The following is a 13,925-nucleotide window of genomic DNA, read 5'->3' as shown; positions in this document are numbered from 1 at the left end:
CCTCAAGACAGGGTGGGGGCAGTGGGGCTGGTTCAGCTTAGAGACTTACTTCAATAGTGGTAAAATGTCCAGCCTGACAGAGGGTAGCCGTGACGCCACACCAGGATTTGGACTTTGATACCATTCCATGGTTTAATGCCTAAAACTCTGATACCGCTACAACAGCGCCGCAAACAAGAGGGAAGTTGAAGCGGTGTGTTACCACGCTGGCTTGGATAGCTCTGCAGCGACTTGTGCACCGGGGGGTTTGATGTGCTTCTGGGTGTCTGCCTTTGTTGGCTCTGTTGAGTGGCATAGTTCCATATTTGGCTCTTGGCATCGGTTCTGTCATGCAGTTTTGGGTGGACTGCAATTCAGCTCAAGACAGAATGGACTGTTTGACACCGCTGCCATGATTTTAGCTTTTTAACTCAGGCTGCTGCACCCCACTGTCAAGAGCTGATGCTCTGACTACTCCAATCCTTCTACTTCATTTCCCATTGAGCACTGCGCATCATTTAAAGGAGAAGTTTGCTATTTTGCAACCTAGGCCTTATTTACAATTTATCTGACGTCATCCTCAGACATAGAGGCAATCATTTCGCCGGCCGCTTCCGTGCTAACCCTGAAATCAATCTGCTGCAGGCTCCCACTTGCCTACAACAGCGATCAATGGGGCAATCGTAAACGGCTTTGAAAACCCGAGATCATATTGCTTTTCTGAACCGGGAAGCTTAGAGAACACCATGGATAGTCAGCCATGTCCCAAGAGTCTGTAGATTTCCATTCCTACCAAAAACTACACCAGGTGATTTCACTGATTACCTCACCTCCAAGCAGAGAGGAATGAATCAGTGAAACCACTGGTGTAGGTTTTGGTTGGAACAAAAACCTGCAGACTCTCCGCCCTTCATGCCACATGGTTGACTACCCCTGGTGTATACTCAGAAAGCTCGTAAACCCATTATTAACTTAATAACACCGCTCCGTTTGGAACAGAACTACTTTATTTCGCAAACCAAGCACTACCTTTCAAACTGTAAACCTCCATGCTGCACCTAGACCCTGACCAGCTCCCAGAGTCCTATGTGGAAGCAGCGAAAACAAGTTCCACAGGAATACTACTGTCTCCTCTTATTACTTATTGACAAAATGCTCCGTTTAGGATACCTTGTTCAGGAGAGCATTCTGAGAGCACACACCGAGCTTCCCGCCTTGAAAAACGGGAAAACGTTATCTCTGTTGTTCACAGCCATTTATGATTGCCACATTGATCGCTGTTGTGGCCAAGCAGGAGCCTGCAGCACATCGATATCAGGATCAATACTGAAGCGGCCGGTGAAATGATGGTCTCTACGTCTGAGGATGATGCCAGATAATCTGAAAACAGGGCTTAGGTTCCAAAATAATGAACTTGTCCTTTAAACACTGAGTCTGTGCTTTAGCTCTCATTTAGCCCAGGTTCTTTTGGCTGCATACAGCTCAGTGTTAGACCAAGCCATGATTACAGAATGCATAAACAACTGTTAATACCATGCATATGTACCAGAGAAGTTCATATGTACAAAGTAATGCTTTGTGCTTTTTGTTATATATCTCAGAACATGCAGTCTGAGACACAGACAACTTCACTGAATTTAAGAAAACATCCACAAGATTCTTGTTTTTCTTGATTTTAGCAACACCTGTGGTCTTACATGGCCACTGCTTTGCTGCTTTGCACTCTCTAGGTACTGGCCTAACATCATGTACTGATAAAGACACTCAGTGTAGACTGCAGCTTCTCTCTTTTTTTCTTTCTGCAGACATTTTATATCTCTTCCCACCAAAGTGCTGCTGTGGCTTGCAGAAACATGCAACACATCACTGACTGCCTCACTCACTGAGAGACATGCTCACAGGTGTTCAGAGGGTTTCATGAGCCAGGTAGGTTGCAACACTATGGCGTGCTATCAGTCTGTAACACAAAGCAGCAAAATGGGCATTTATTCATATGAAAAAACAGATTATTGCTTTATCTCTTCCAACGTGCATGTGTACCTCATTTAGAGGAAACATAACAATAGAGTCCCAGCTTACAGACATCTGGTGCAAGTATGAAATGTTTACATAAATTCAACAGTGAACTCATTTTTTTTTTTGTACCAAGTGGCGCTGTAATTCCCGTAATTGGCACTGATGGAATGCATGTAGGACAGCTGGGAGACAGATTGAAATTTTAGTGTTGCAGATTGTGCATCGGATAGGAGACACTGTCCTCTACTTCACACAGGCTAATCAATCTAGGCCATCACACAGCCTGTTTACTCTTGATGCTATTGATCATTTCAGTCAGACAGGACTTCCATTTTACATGGAAAAAGAAAAGAGACATTGTGTTGCTGGTCGTTTTAACTCACTAAAAAACTAGATTGTCAGATGTAACATAACCATGACGGATGAGGACCAGTCTGGACTGAGACACTGCTTAATAGTGAGCAAGAACATTAATCCACTTTATCTTCCTCATGATCCTCCCATTCCTAACAAGCAGATGCTCATGTCTTCGGGTGGGAAAACACCGACTTCCTCTGAGTGAACACATATAAGCTCACTGAATCATGTTTACAGTGAAATATATGCACATTTCCGCAGGGCAGGCTTGAGACTGTTGCTCGTGGGAATGTGAACCGTTCCTAAGTGAGACATATGGTAGGCATGTATTATGCAATATGGAAATTAGATTTTGAAAGTAATAAACACGCTGCCACATCAAAAAAAATTCATATCTAACAAAAGACGAACTAGATTTGTTTTGCTTACATCTGTTTGCTGTAGGTGATACAGTGAAGTTACACTCTGCTGTGTTTCATTCAGCAAGAGAAAACACCACACTTTTACTTTTACTTCTTTTCTCAATATCAACCAAAACTTTGCTGTCTGAAGGTGATTTCAAAGTGTTAAGTGGAACAAAAAAAAAAAAAAAAAAAAAAGATTAATAAAGCTTGTTGTTTCCATTGTTGAGTGCCAACAGCCACTCAGCTGTTTCTGTGGTAATGTAGTGAATGGCAGGTCAGCTTTGGAAAAATAATTAGAAAACGAGGAGCCTTGGCCCGGACATGTGCTGGTACAAGCCTGTAGCAGCTTGCCTGGTGAGCCCTGCCGGTGACTTCCACAGCCAGGTTCAGCCAGCAGAGCAAAATGGGGCTTGCAGTTTGAAATATTATAATCACAGTTTTCTCAACACGGCAGTCTGCGCCCTGGAGATGATGTCAAATCCGCCTCTGAAATCCGGGGAGTTGTTTTTCTGAATGCCATGGCAACCGATGTCACGCACAATCCCGTTCCTCCTGAAGGAAAAATCACTATAATAATCCTATAATATCCCTATAATACTCCTTACAGGGTGCCTGGGGTGTTCTAGTCATCTTATCGTCTTTTATGGTGCTTTTATCTCCTGCATGGCACTGCTATCGCATTCCTCCAATATTCCTTTGGTGACTTACAGTTTGGCTGTGACATTTGTACAGCGCATTTCTAAAATTGACTACAGGATCAGCGCAGTTCCCATTCGAGCGGACTGGAAGTTGAAGTGAGGGATATATATATATGTATGTATAAAAAAAGACTTTTGATTACATCAGCGCAGCAAACAGCCCGCTTCCTCTAATGGGAACAAAACGTCGCTGTGGCTTTGTGGCATCTCATGTGGGATACATTCAAGCGCAAAAAAAAAAAGGCGTCTGCAACTTCAGAGACTTTGCACATTGCCTAGTTAGGGAAAACGCCAAGATGTGGGGGGGGAAAAAAGAAAAATGCAACGTCAAGTATTCCGCATTGGAAAGACAGATTACATCCAATCGTTGGCCGTTTGTCTTTGTTTTCACATGTAAGTCTTCCTCTCTAGCTCCGGGTTCTCACTTTCCTCGCCTTCCGTGACAAAAAAAAACTTTTAATTCTTTGGCTTCTGGATGCGATGCGGCGCTCCCAGATGGAGCGACTATTTGTTCCACCACTTTTAGGCGTGGGGGATTTCAAAAAAAAAAGCCTAAAGATCCGGTTTTCCTAAACACAGCAAAGAGGAAGAGGGAGAAAAGATGTCAGCTTACCTGGTCGTAAAGCACTTGAACGGCTGTCCGATGAAGCAAACGCATAAAGCAGGCGGACGGGGTGTCGAGATCTCCCAGTTTGGTGGTGCTTGTGTGTGGATGTGCCGTGTTGTGGAGCGGGGAGAGCAGCAGGACCCCATCTGATGTCACTGGGGCGGGGAGGGGCTTCAGCTGGGACGCTTCCATATGGACATGATGTCACTTGGGAGTTTCATGTGACTGACTAGACAGTGAGTTGACTGAGGAGGACAATTTATTTTACTGTTACAGGATTGTGCGGCATTTAGATTTTTTTTTTTTTTTTTTTGTCTTACCTACTGTATAGCCTAAAACACATGATCCTGGCCACTTCAATAAATATCCTAGTCCTGGACAACTGCTTCCAAAATTGAGGTACAAGGACCAACGTGGGACTTTGAAGGTTCCTCTGGTTATGTATTTTTATTTTTTCTTCAAAAGCTCCATCTATGGATGTACTCTGGCACACACTGTATGCTGTGGCTTTGTCCTAAATGATCCAAATTCTGGAGATCCATTTTCCAAACTCGGTCTGATGTTTTTTGGATGCCGAATATTGCCATATTCGGCGTCCCAGGAGAGGACCGTCCCCTCAGAGGAGCTAAAGACACAGCTGCAGCCTTTATAATGTTACTAGCATGCAGGCTGATTCTCATAAACTGGAAGAAGCCACAGCCTCCCAGTTAAACCTGCTGGTTGAGAGATGGCATACAGCTCTTAAAAGCAGAGAAACTCAGGTTTGTACGTTGTGGTTTTGCTGATAAATTGGAGAAAATAAGGCATCCCTTTCTGAACCGTGCTGAATCTAAGCTTTAAAACCCCATCACCCTGGCATAGCAGAGCTGCAGCCAGTGTTATTGTTTTTGGACATACCGCATCGATGAATTCTTTCATTTTGAATTCTTAAGCAAGTTGAACCTCCCTCTTCTGTTTTTTTGATTCCATTGTACATATTTGTCAAACTGAAAACCAACAAAAACAATTAAAAAAAAAAAAAAAAAAAAAAGCTCCATCTGTGTAGTTAAGTGAAAACAGGCCCTGTTTCCCTCAGTCTGAAAAAACAGGAGTGATAACCAGTTGGCCTGTATTTTTTCTTAATATATTTCAAATCTTACAGAAAGCACTTTGAATTGCCTTGCATTTCAAAGGTGCTGCATGAATAAACTTGCCTTGTCTCGCCATGGTGTTTTAACAGGAATGCATAATCTGGTCCACAGGTGGTGATGTCAGGTCATTTGGAGAGCAAGCAGGTAAGAATGTGAATGTTTATTGAGCGAGAGGACAGTACAGAGCACAGTGATGATGAAAAGGTGGATAAGACCCTTTACAGTTTTTTTTTTTTTTTTTGTGCCTTATGGGCCATATTACTATGTGTGTTGCTGATTATTAATGTTACGCATGTGGCTAATGTTGCTGGTGCCACTGCTAACGCCAACTGTCCACCTCAAATAACTTTAATATGCATAATTATATAATAATGATGCAAAGTTCAGCATTCATTCATTCATTCAACCTCTTCCTGTCACTGAATATGACTTTTACACTTGACTTGTTGACTGTGCGTTTAAATAGGAGCAGAAGCAGTGTGTCCATACACCATTTCACATATTATTTACTGAGCACACACTATCAGATTGTGCATGTTAGAAATATATCTCAGGTATAGGCCTTATACACTGAGGGAACATAAAGCCTCGGGAACATATGCACTCCCCTCAGAGGGAGCCACGAGGCCCCAACATAAAGGGTAATACTCATTAACGCTGACTATTACTTCATTTTAAATAATTCAGCTGGATAAAGGACTGTATAAGAATTAATATTTTAAGCTCCATCCGGATGATATCTCCTCACATACCGCAGCCTGCAATACATTTACCAATTCTGCACTGAATCATATTAACAGCAAATTCTCTCAGATGGGTGTAATTTGCTTCTGGGGCGTCCTTGCTATATATAAAATAAATAAAAAAATTAATGAATTGAAAAAAATAAAAGATTGAGAGCCCCTGTGGTCTATGGCTGTGTTGGATTACACATCTCTGTAGCGTCTATACATCTTTTATAAGACTTTAATGTAGTTTGACTCTCTGTCGCTGTTTCCCCAAGGTGACAGGAAACTGCTCACAAACAGGTGAGTCACTTTTGCAGTGCACTTCGCCTACAGCTACACCGTTGTAGAGCCTCTTTTAACAGGCTGCTTCGCCCTGGGCTACACGGCGCCGAGTGGAGCTCCAGCCTGCGAGCACGGGGACAGGAAGTGGTTTTAACCTCTGCTGGTGAAGAAGTTTGTGCCGCCTCAGACCCAGCTGTCACCTCTCATGTTGGGCTCCATCCCAGCATTGTCAGCATCTCTCTGCAGCTGCCGCCGATCGATAAAAAGCGAGTCGATGCGGGGTCATAAAATACGAGGGAGCTGGGGATTTTGTCCTGGTTGTGAGGGCAAAAGGGGGATAAATGATGGCCAACAAGCGAACATGGCGTCCTGTCAGTTTTGGCCTCCTTTACACACTGCAAATACACCAAAGTCTCCTAAAACACACTGGGAAAAAAACGAAAATCTAAATAAAAAATGTGCACTTAATCCATGCCACATGCCGCTGCATGTTGCTAGCTGCTTTAAGCCAGTTAGCCACAGTTAGCATCTTAGTGGTTTTAAGCGGCTTTGATGCTTTTTTTTTTTTTTTTTTTTTAAATTGCAGAAAATTGTGATTTTCTGTGCTATTTTTATTTTTTTTCAAGGGAGGTAAAGCTACAGTGCAAAATGAATTAATTGTATCATACATATAGATAAGCATATGATTGCATGGGCATCATTTTTTAAATTATGTAAAGGCACACTAAGAGATTGAATACTCCTGGTAATCTCAACCAAGCTTGGGGTTAAGTGGCACATAAGTTCATAAAGATTTAATTACAATAAAGTGAATGCAGTATTATGATTATGATTATGATTAGTAGTAGTAGTAGTATTTTTTTTTTTTTTTTCAAGTCAAGTCACTCCAGGCCACTACCATAATGCACGTCTCCAAATGTCAACTTCTCAGCAATTACAAAAAAAAAAACCCTTATGCCTCACTGATGGCAGTGTAATTTTGGAAATTGAATTCATCAAAATTAATTAAAGTTAGTGTAGTAATTATACACAGCCTTCTGATAAGCCCAAGGTTCATTGTTTTTTTTCCAGCCGTGGGAGCTCCATATTGTCTCTCCAGTAAAGTGAAACCACTGAACCCACTGCCACTGGAGATAGAAGGCTTTCACCTGACTCAGCTCAAACGAGCTGAGCCGGACGCCGCCGCCGTGTTTGCCGGTGACACCGAGGTTACAGCAGCACCGAGCACCGAGCGGCGGCTGCTGCTCCACCTGGTCAACGCTCCCCCGGCCGGGCATCAATCTTCCCTCCACGGTCAGGACTGCAGAGCCACTTTCCCATTTTCCATCAAAACCCATTTAATCAGACTACACACACACACACACACACACACACACACTCTCCTCTCACTGGCACTGCCAACAGCATCAGAAATGTGATACAGATCCTGCATCCTCATCTATTTGTATCACCTTCAATTCATTCTTTGACTTGTAATTATTTCTATCAATCTGTCTATCATTGCTGCCAAGTTATTATGGATTTTAGCTTTTGTCTGCTCTGTTGGCTGAAAGCTTTTTGTATGCCACGCTCCTCACCAAAGCCGTGATTTCCAACCCGAGAAGTAACGGCCAAAGCTAAATGGTGCGAGCGCAATTTAAGCTGCAAGACAAGCAGAAAGTCCTCCCATGTTAATTCATTAATGTATTAATTACACTATAGAAATGTTAAATATTGGAAAAATGAAATTGCATGGAACTCAGATGACCCGCAGTTTGGCATAAGCACACATTTATATAATTGGAAAAGTTTGAATGTGCAAGGCTGCCAAGTTTATGTGGTTCACACTTTGAAGTACCTGACAGAATAATTCATGATTTTTGCGGTGGGAAAACTTAAAAACAGGATTAGAAACTTTGCTTCAGTATCCGGTGGGTTTCAACCGAGCAAATATGACGCTGTGAATCCACCCCGTTTCAGCCCTAACTGGATATTACATTGTTTTGTTTTGCAATCTTAAATTACTTCATTATAATGTAGGATGCCATTATCGGTATACCACACAGTTTCTCTATCATTGTTACTGAACAATCACCAAACAATTCAATGCTTTGCTGCCCGAGACAGTTCGAGGAACGCGGAATATTTACGTTATCATTGCCTGAACCATGAACCCGACGCTTAATTTTTAACAGCGTATTGTTTTCAGCCGTGTGGTTGCAAAACAAACAAACAAACAAACAAATTAAAATGAAGCTGAAATGCACAAGTAAGTCGGCGCTGAGTGATTTATGTGTTTGTGTCTTGTCATTATCGAGCCCTTAAATCAGTCAGCCGGTTTGATGAATGACGAGCCGGAGACGTTGGGACGGAGTGGCTCCGAGGCCACGGCCAGCGATAAATCAAGGACAGGAGTCGGGGCGCAGAGCTGGCACCGCATCCCGAGGAGCAGTGCAGTTACACAAACAGGCAGCGGCAGCGCTCACAACGGGGGAGACAGCTAATGTAGTCACTGAACAGCCCCTAACACACTCTTTATGCTTTATTGTCATTAAAGTAAGTCGCTGCCATCCACAACCCCACCAAAAACAGCTGTGCCAACAGTATGCTTCCAGTGAAAATGTCTTCATTTACATTCACTGAAGCACACTGCCTTGATTTGAAAAAAAAAAAAAAAAAAAAGGATCTGTGATGTAACATGCCTGAAGGCAAATCGACTGATTGCAGAAACACCAAATCAGTCAGACAGCGTACGTGTTTGCACATGAAACCAATGGAAACATGATTACAAAATGTCCCAGTAGATAATGTAGATCCTTTGAATGCGCCACCAGCCTCCGAGCAGACCGAGTTAACATTACCCCGCCAGCAGCGTGCACTTGTGTTTTCACGGCCTCGTGACGATGAGTGACATTACCTGAGGCGCAGGTGGTCGCTCCCAGAGGATCCCCACTGTTCAAATTTGTTTACAGGAGAGGTGCACGTTCTAATATGGTGAAAAGTGTGTTGAAATATTCTGTCAGGGCAAACATGCTGTGACCTGTGACTGCGGCGCTTCGGTCTCTGCTGCAGGGGGACGTTTACAACACAGCACCGCCGTACCTCTGAAAGAAATGTTGGAAGTAAGCAAACAAAGGACAGGAAGACCAGCCTCTCAGCTGCCATGGAGATACTTCCAGGGGTGGAAAGAGAACTGCCTCTCATGCAGAAATGCACTGTGGCTTTACTGATAGTAGACTGCAGTAGAAGTAGAAGCTGTGCTGTGAAAATCTACTGCAGTAAAAGTAAATATAGTGTCTCATTTAAAGTGTACTGGGAGTAAAAGTGACTGAGCTCCTTTTTCAAAGCAGTGACTGTGTTAGCTGTGATCTTTTCCATGCCGTTAGAAAAGGAGGAGAGAACACGCTGCACACTGCATGCTTTTAAAGGGACATTACGCAAAATTGCCAAGGCTTGATTGAAGTGACGACCCTGATATTAGCTGATATTATCTCTGATTTTTTTTTTTTTTTTGATATACATATTAAACATTTTTTGTTGAGTCCTGGCTTCCATTGACCATCTGCAGTTTTTCATCGTGCAGCTTTTATTGTGAAACTTGGACAACAAAGCAGAAACAGATTGCTTTTCTCATCTTTGCAGACAGAGCTTTTATTGTGAAAGGTTCCACAATCTGTCATGGACCATTTGTTCTCTGTAATGGATCTGATTTAAAATGTAGTGAAGAAAAATACTCAAGCAAAAAGGTTTAAAAAAAAAAATGCAAAAAATAACACAAAAGCTACTTCATTACAATATTGAGAGTAAATGTAATTAGTTCCTTCCGCCTGTAGATACTGCACACATTTTGCTTTCCTCGACTTCCCAGTATGTTTCAATTGCCTATTTTTTAAAGCGAGATTGATTCATATCCAGCATCCAAGGGGTTAATAACGATGCGTCTCTAATGTGACAGTGATGTTCAAAATTCATAACATGTATTAGTTTTAAATCACATACTTTTTTCTTCCTGACCCAGAAGCTAAAACATCACTTTGATAAACCTTAAACCTCCGACTGCAGGATGCACAGCGAGCAAGTAAATATTTTTGATTTAAGTGATGCCCTGATTATTCCGGTGTGAAAAATATTTACTGTAATAACCCTGTGATTAGAGGACTGTCTAAATGCTTTCATTTAGGCGGGGGCCGCGCTGAGGAACTTTTCAAGATGACAGCGAGTGCAGCCGTAGCATTTCAAATGAGCTGGATGAGGTGTATCAAAGGCAGCCAGCCACTGGGTGAAGTGCCGAAAACAACATTAAATATGTATCAATCAATCCCTCAGAAATCACTCGCACCCGCGTGGAGAAAAGGAGGAGTAAACACACTTTGAGAGTCCCAATCAGTCGCTGTACTTACACAGCTCACTAAATATCAGCAAACCGTGTGTAATCTTGACACTGACATGTCTTGAAGGCAAATTTGACCACAAAAATCAATCACCACCACTTACTAAAAACCATGAATTAACCTCTTAGAAGGCTTTGATCTCACTCAACAGATTATCTGTTTTCTTCATGACAAAAGATGCACTTGGGGAATACACTGCAAAATTGGCAAAGGGTGCAGATTGCTAACTACCCCACTAGTTAGCTAGTGCACTGGGTAAATTTAAATTAATTAAAACATGTCCATAAATGCAACATGCAGTCCTGTCTCTTCACTGACTGTATGATGCTTGGATGATATGAGATTACAAGGATGCCTGCCTGTTGGATTTTTCTCTCAGTGCATAGAAAATGCATAGAGCGGAAACTTCCTTCTTTTACTTGGGCATGCTTTTTGTGTTTTTTCTTTATTATTCTAATTTTCTTTGTGTATTTTTTTTTTTTTTTTTTTTTTGCAACAATGCCTCAGTGGCAACAACAGATAGTGTACATAGCTGAACCAGAGCACACAAACAAACTTGCTTTTCTCCTGATATGCCAACGCATTCTCCAAATACCACAGTTTGGTTTTGCTCTTTTTGTGTCTGATACCAAAGCCAAGATCACGTCTCAGTGTCACGTGGATAGGTTTAGACAACTAAACCACTTGGATAAGGTTAGGGAAAGGTTAGGTTCAGGCACCGAAACAGAAACCAGACACGCACGAAAAAGTCTTGCTGGAAGCCGGACTCAAACTTGGGTCTTGTGGGTAAAAGTCCTGTTGCTTTGACGCCCACCGTCCACCCTGACCAGCTTCCTTTGTGGTTTTTCTTGCCTTTTCTGTCGGTATCAGATGCAGAAGCTCATGACCAAGCTGTGGTATTGGATGTAGGTTGGACCTGTGACTAGTGTCAAAATGTTGACGATGAAGATCTGCGACTATAGCTTGTGAAAAATGGGTTTAATATTTACTTCAGTGACTATGGCAATTAAGAATAGTCTTAATCTGTAGTCTGGTACATCCTCTTCCATTGAAATGAATTGAGTCAGGCCATGCCACATGTCTCTTTAAAGATGGAGGGGCAGCAGTGTTGAGCCATTATAAGACAATACAGGAAATGACTTTGGGCCATCTGAGTCTAATCCTGCACCAGATCTGCTCTACATGAGTGTGATGGTGTAGATATATTTTTCCCTTCTTTGTTTGTTTCCCCTTTTTGCATCATTTTGAGGAGAAGCAAATGAGAGGTTTGGGATTGACTGACCATGTCATAATCACACTCAGAATCAGTCTTTATTGGCCACATGTATGTTACATACAAATAATTTGACTTGGTGTGCTTGGTCTCATCTACAATCTAATGCAACATCATATAAAAACACATTTAAAAAAAAGAGGCATCAGCAGGAATCATCACATGTATGGTGCTAATAAGTGCGAAATATCATTCACATGTAGTGGAATTCACTATGCATGTACAGTATTTATAATGAACTGCAGTGAAAGTATATGTGAAGTGATGTGATGCTATTAGCTGAGGAATCTGTGCCTGCAAATCTCTGTGGCTTTAACAAAAAAAAAAAAAAAAAAAAAAAAAATGGTGCTGCTGGGATGTATGAGAAATTCAAATTATGAATGCACATGCTGTAGTCAAGCGGTTAGGAAAGTCAGAGATAAGGCCCGGGCTTAGCGGTGGAGGAAAAAAATGGATAGTGGGTTTAAAAGATGTCGAAATGAAGCTGACTTTTGAAACAGTTTTGTTTTAACCTTCACTTTGGCTCTCATTTGGGCAAACAGACAAATGAAAAGAGACAGTGTTACAGAATTGTGAATGTACAAAAGGAATTGAAAAATTGAAATTTCCAGTTTTGCTTATGCTTCCAGTTTTGCATACATACACACACACACAGGCACAGCTTGTTATAAATTATCCATTTCACAAATGTCAGAGCACAGGGCCGTCTGCGGTACGGTGCGACTGGAGTGGTCCGCAGTTTGGGTTCAGTGCCTTGTTCAAGGGCACTTCAGCCCTGGCGGCATACAAAGGGGTTTTGTTGCTTGGAGGCTTCAAAGTGCAAATGCTTCCCTGAGCTGTTTCTCTGCAAGGCGAGCACATTGAGTACGCACATTTGTTTTTAGGCATTTAATTCTCAAGATAAACTTTCTTTGACTTCTCACCTTTTCCACATTTTCTCCCACTTCCTTGGGGAATATTTTACAAGTCATACAAACCGCCCCGCCCCGCCCCTGTGGCATATCCCACCTGCCACCTCGCCCCTCAAGCAGAGCTGATTGATATTCCCCGCTGGCCGTCGGACAGCCGTTGGAGAGCACCCATGCTTATTGCCAAACATCCACATGTGAAAGGACTGCAATTTTCCTCCCACTCCATTCCTCATGGCGGCAGATCAACACATCAACATCATCCTTCAGCCCTGACAGCACATGTGGTGCCCCGTACAAAAAGCCATAGGGCGTTTTCCTATTAGTTGAAAGCACTTCAGATAAACTACCTTCCCCACTGCTGTATGTAATGTGAAAGAGCAGGTAGGGGGAAATAATAATGTTTTTGGCTCCATGAATTGTCTTTGGAGGTGGTTTTCCTGAATAATATATCACAGACGTGCATCAAAAAGACGTTTAAAATGCCAGAATTATCCTGAACTCATTTTTCCTCTCTATTTGATTTATCAGGAGTGTTTTTACAACTAACAAGGATTTTTGTGCGGAGTATCTTATGTCACCCCCTGCTTTTCAGCAATCGCAATGGGATCAGCAGGAGAGGAAGGTGGGTCGTGATGAATACAAAAAGGCCATCAATGCATTCAGATGGTATTCTTTTGGTGGAAGGTATGAGTGCAGTGAGTGGAAAGACTGCATATCTCACCTTGGTATCAAAATAATGCCTTGATAGTGTAATCTTCCCTCCGCCAGAGAGACAGACGGGAAACAAACAAAACATCTTCTCTTGAAAAGGTGAGCAAACCTCGGGGGTAACTTTTTCATTATATTCATGCAACCGACTTAGGAGCAAAGATATAGATTCGCTCAAGCTTTGCTTTATGAATCAATTTCTTTCCATCTGGGATTTGAGCTTATCAGCAAGGAAAAGGTGATGAATATCAGATGAAAGAAACGATGAATGAGCACTAGAGAAGGAGCATGCAAAAAAAAAAAAAAAAAGATAGGTTAACCATCGCGTTAATTTAACAGATATTGTCCTCTGCCTTAAAGATATGCTACCCCCATCAAGTGAAATGGGTTTCAAGAAAGGCCGCGACTTAAGAGCGTGGATCGGCTCTGAAATGAAATGCATAAACGTATCTTCTGCATCTA

At 42.1% G+C, this 13,925-nt stretch overlaps 1 protein-coding gene across 1 annotated transcript in view; it reads right to left on the bottom strand.

Moving 5' to 3' along the window:
* sh3bp4 (SH3-domain binding protein 4) overlaps nucleotides 1-4,149 on the bottom strand; it is a 32,895-nt gene extending 28,746 nt beyond the window's left edge. The window contains exon 1 of the mRNA XM_030081488.1: nucleotides 4,068-4,149. The gene's annotated coding sequence lies outside the window, so the exon portion shown is untranslated. The remainder of the gene's footprint in view (nucleotides 1-4,067) is intronic.
* Nucleotides 4,150-13,925: the final 9,776 nt, after the last annotated feature.

Source organism: Myripristis murdjan, chromosome 21 (assembly GCF_902150065.1).
Source record: "Myripristis murdjan chromosome 21, fMyrMur1.1, whole genome shotgun sequence".
Classification (NCBI taxonomy): Eukaryota; Metazoa; Chordata; class Actinopteri; order Holocentriformes; family Holocentridae; genus Myripristis; species Myripristis murdjan.
Note: the sequence above shows the minus strand (reverse complement) of the source record. Positions and strands in the feature narration are given on the sequence as shown.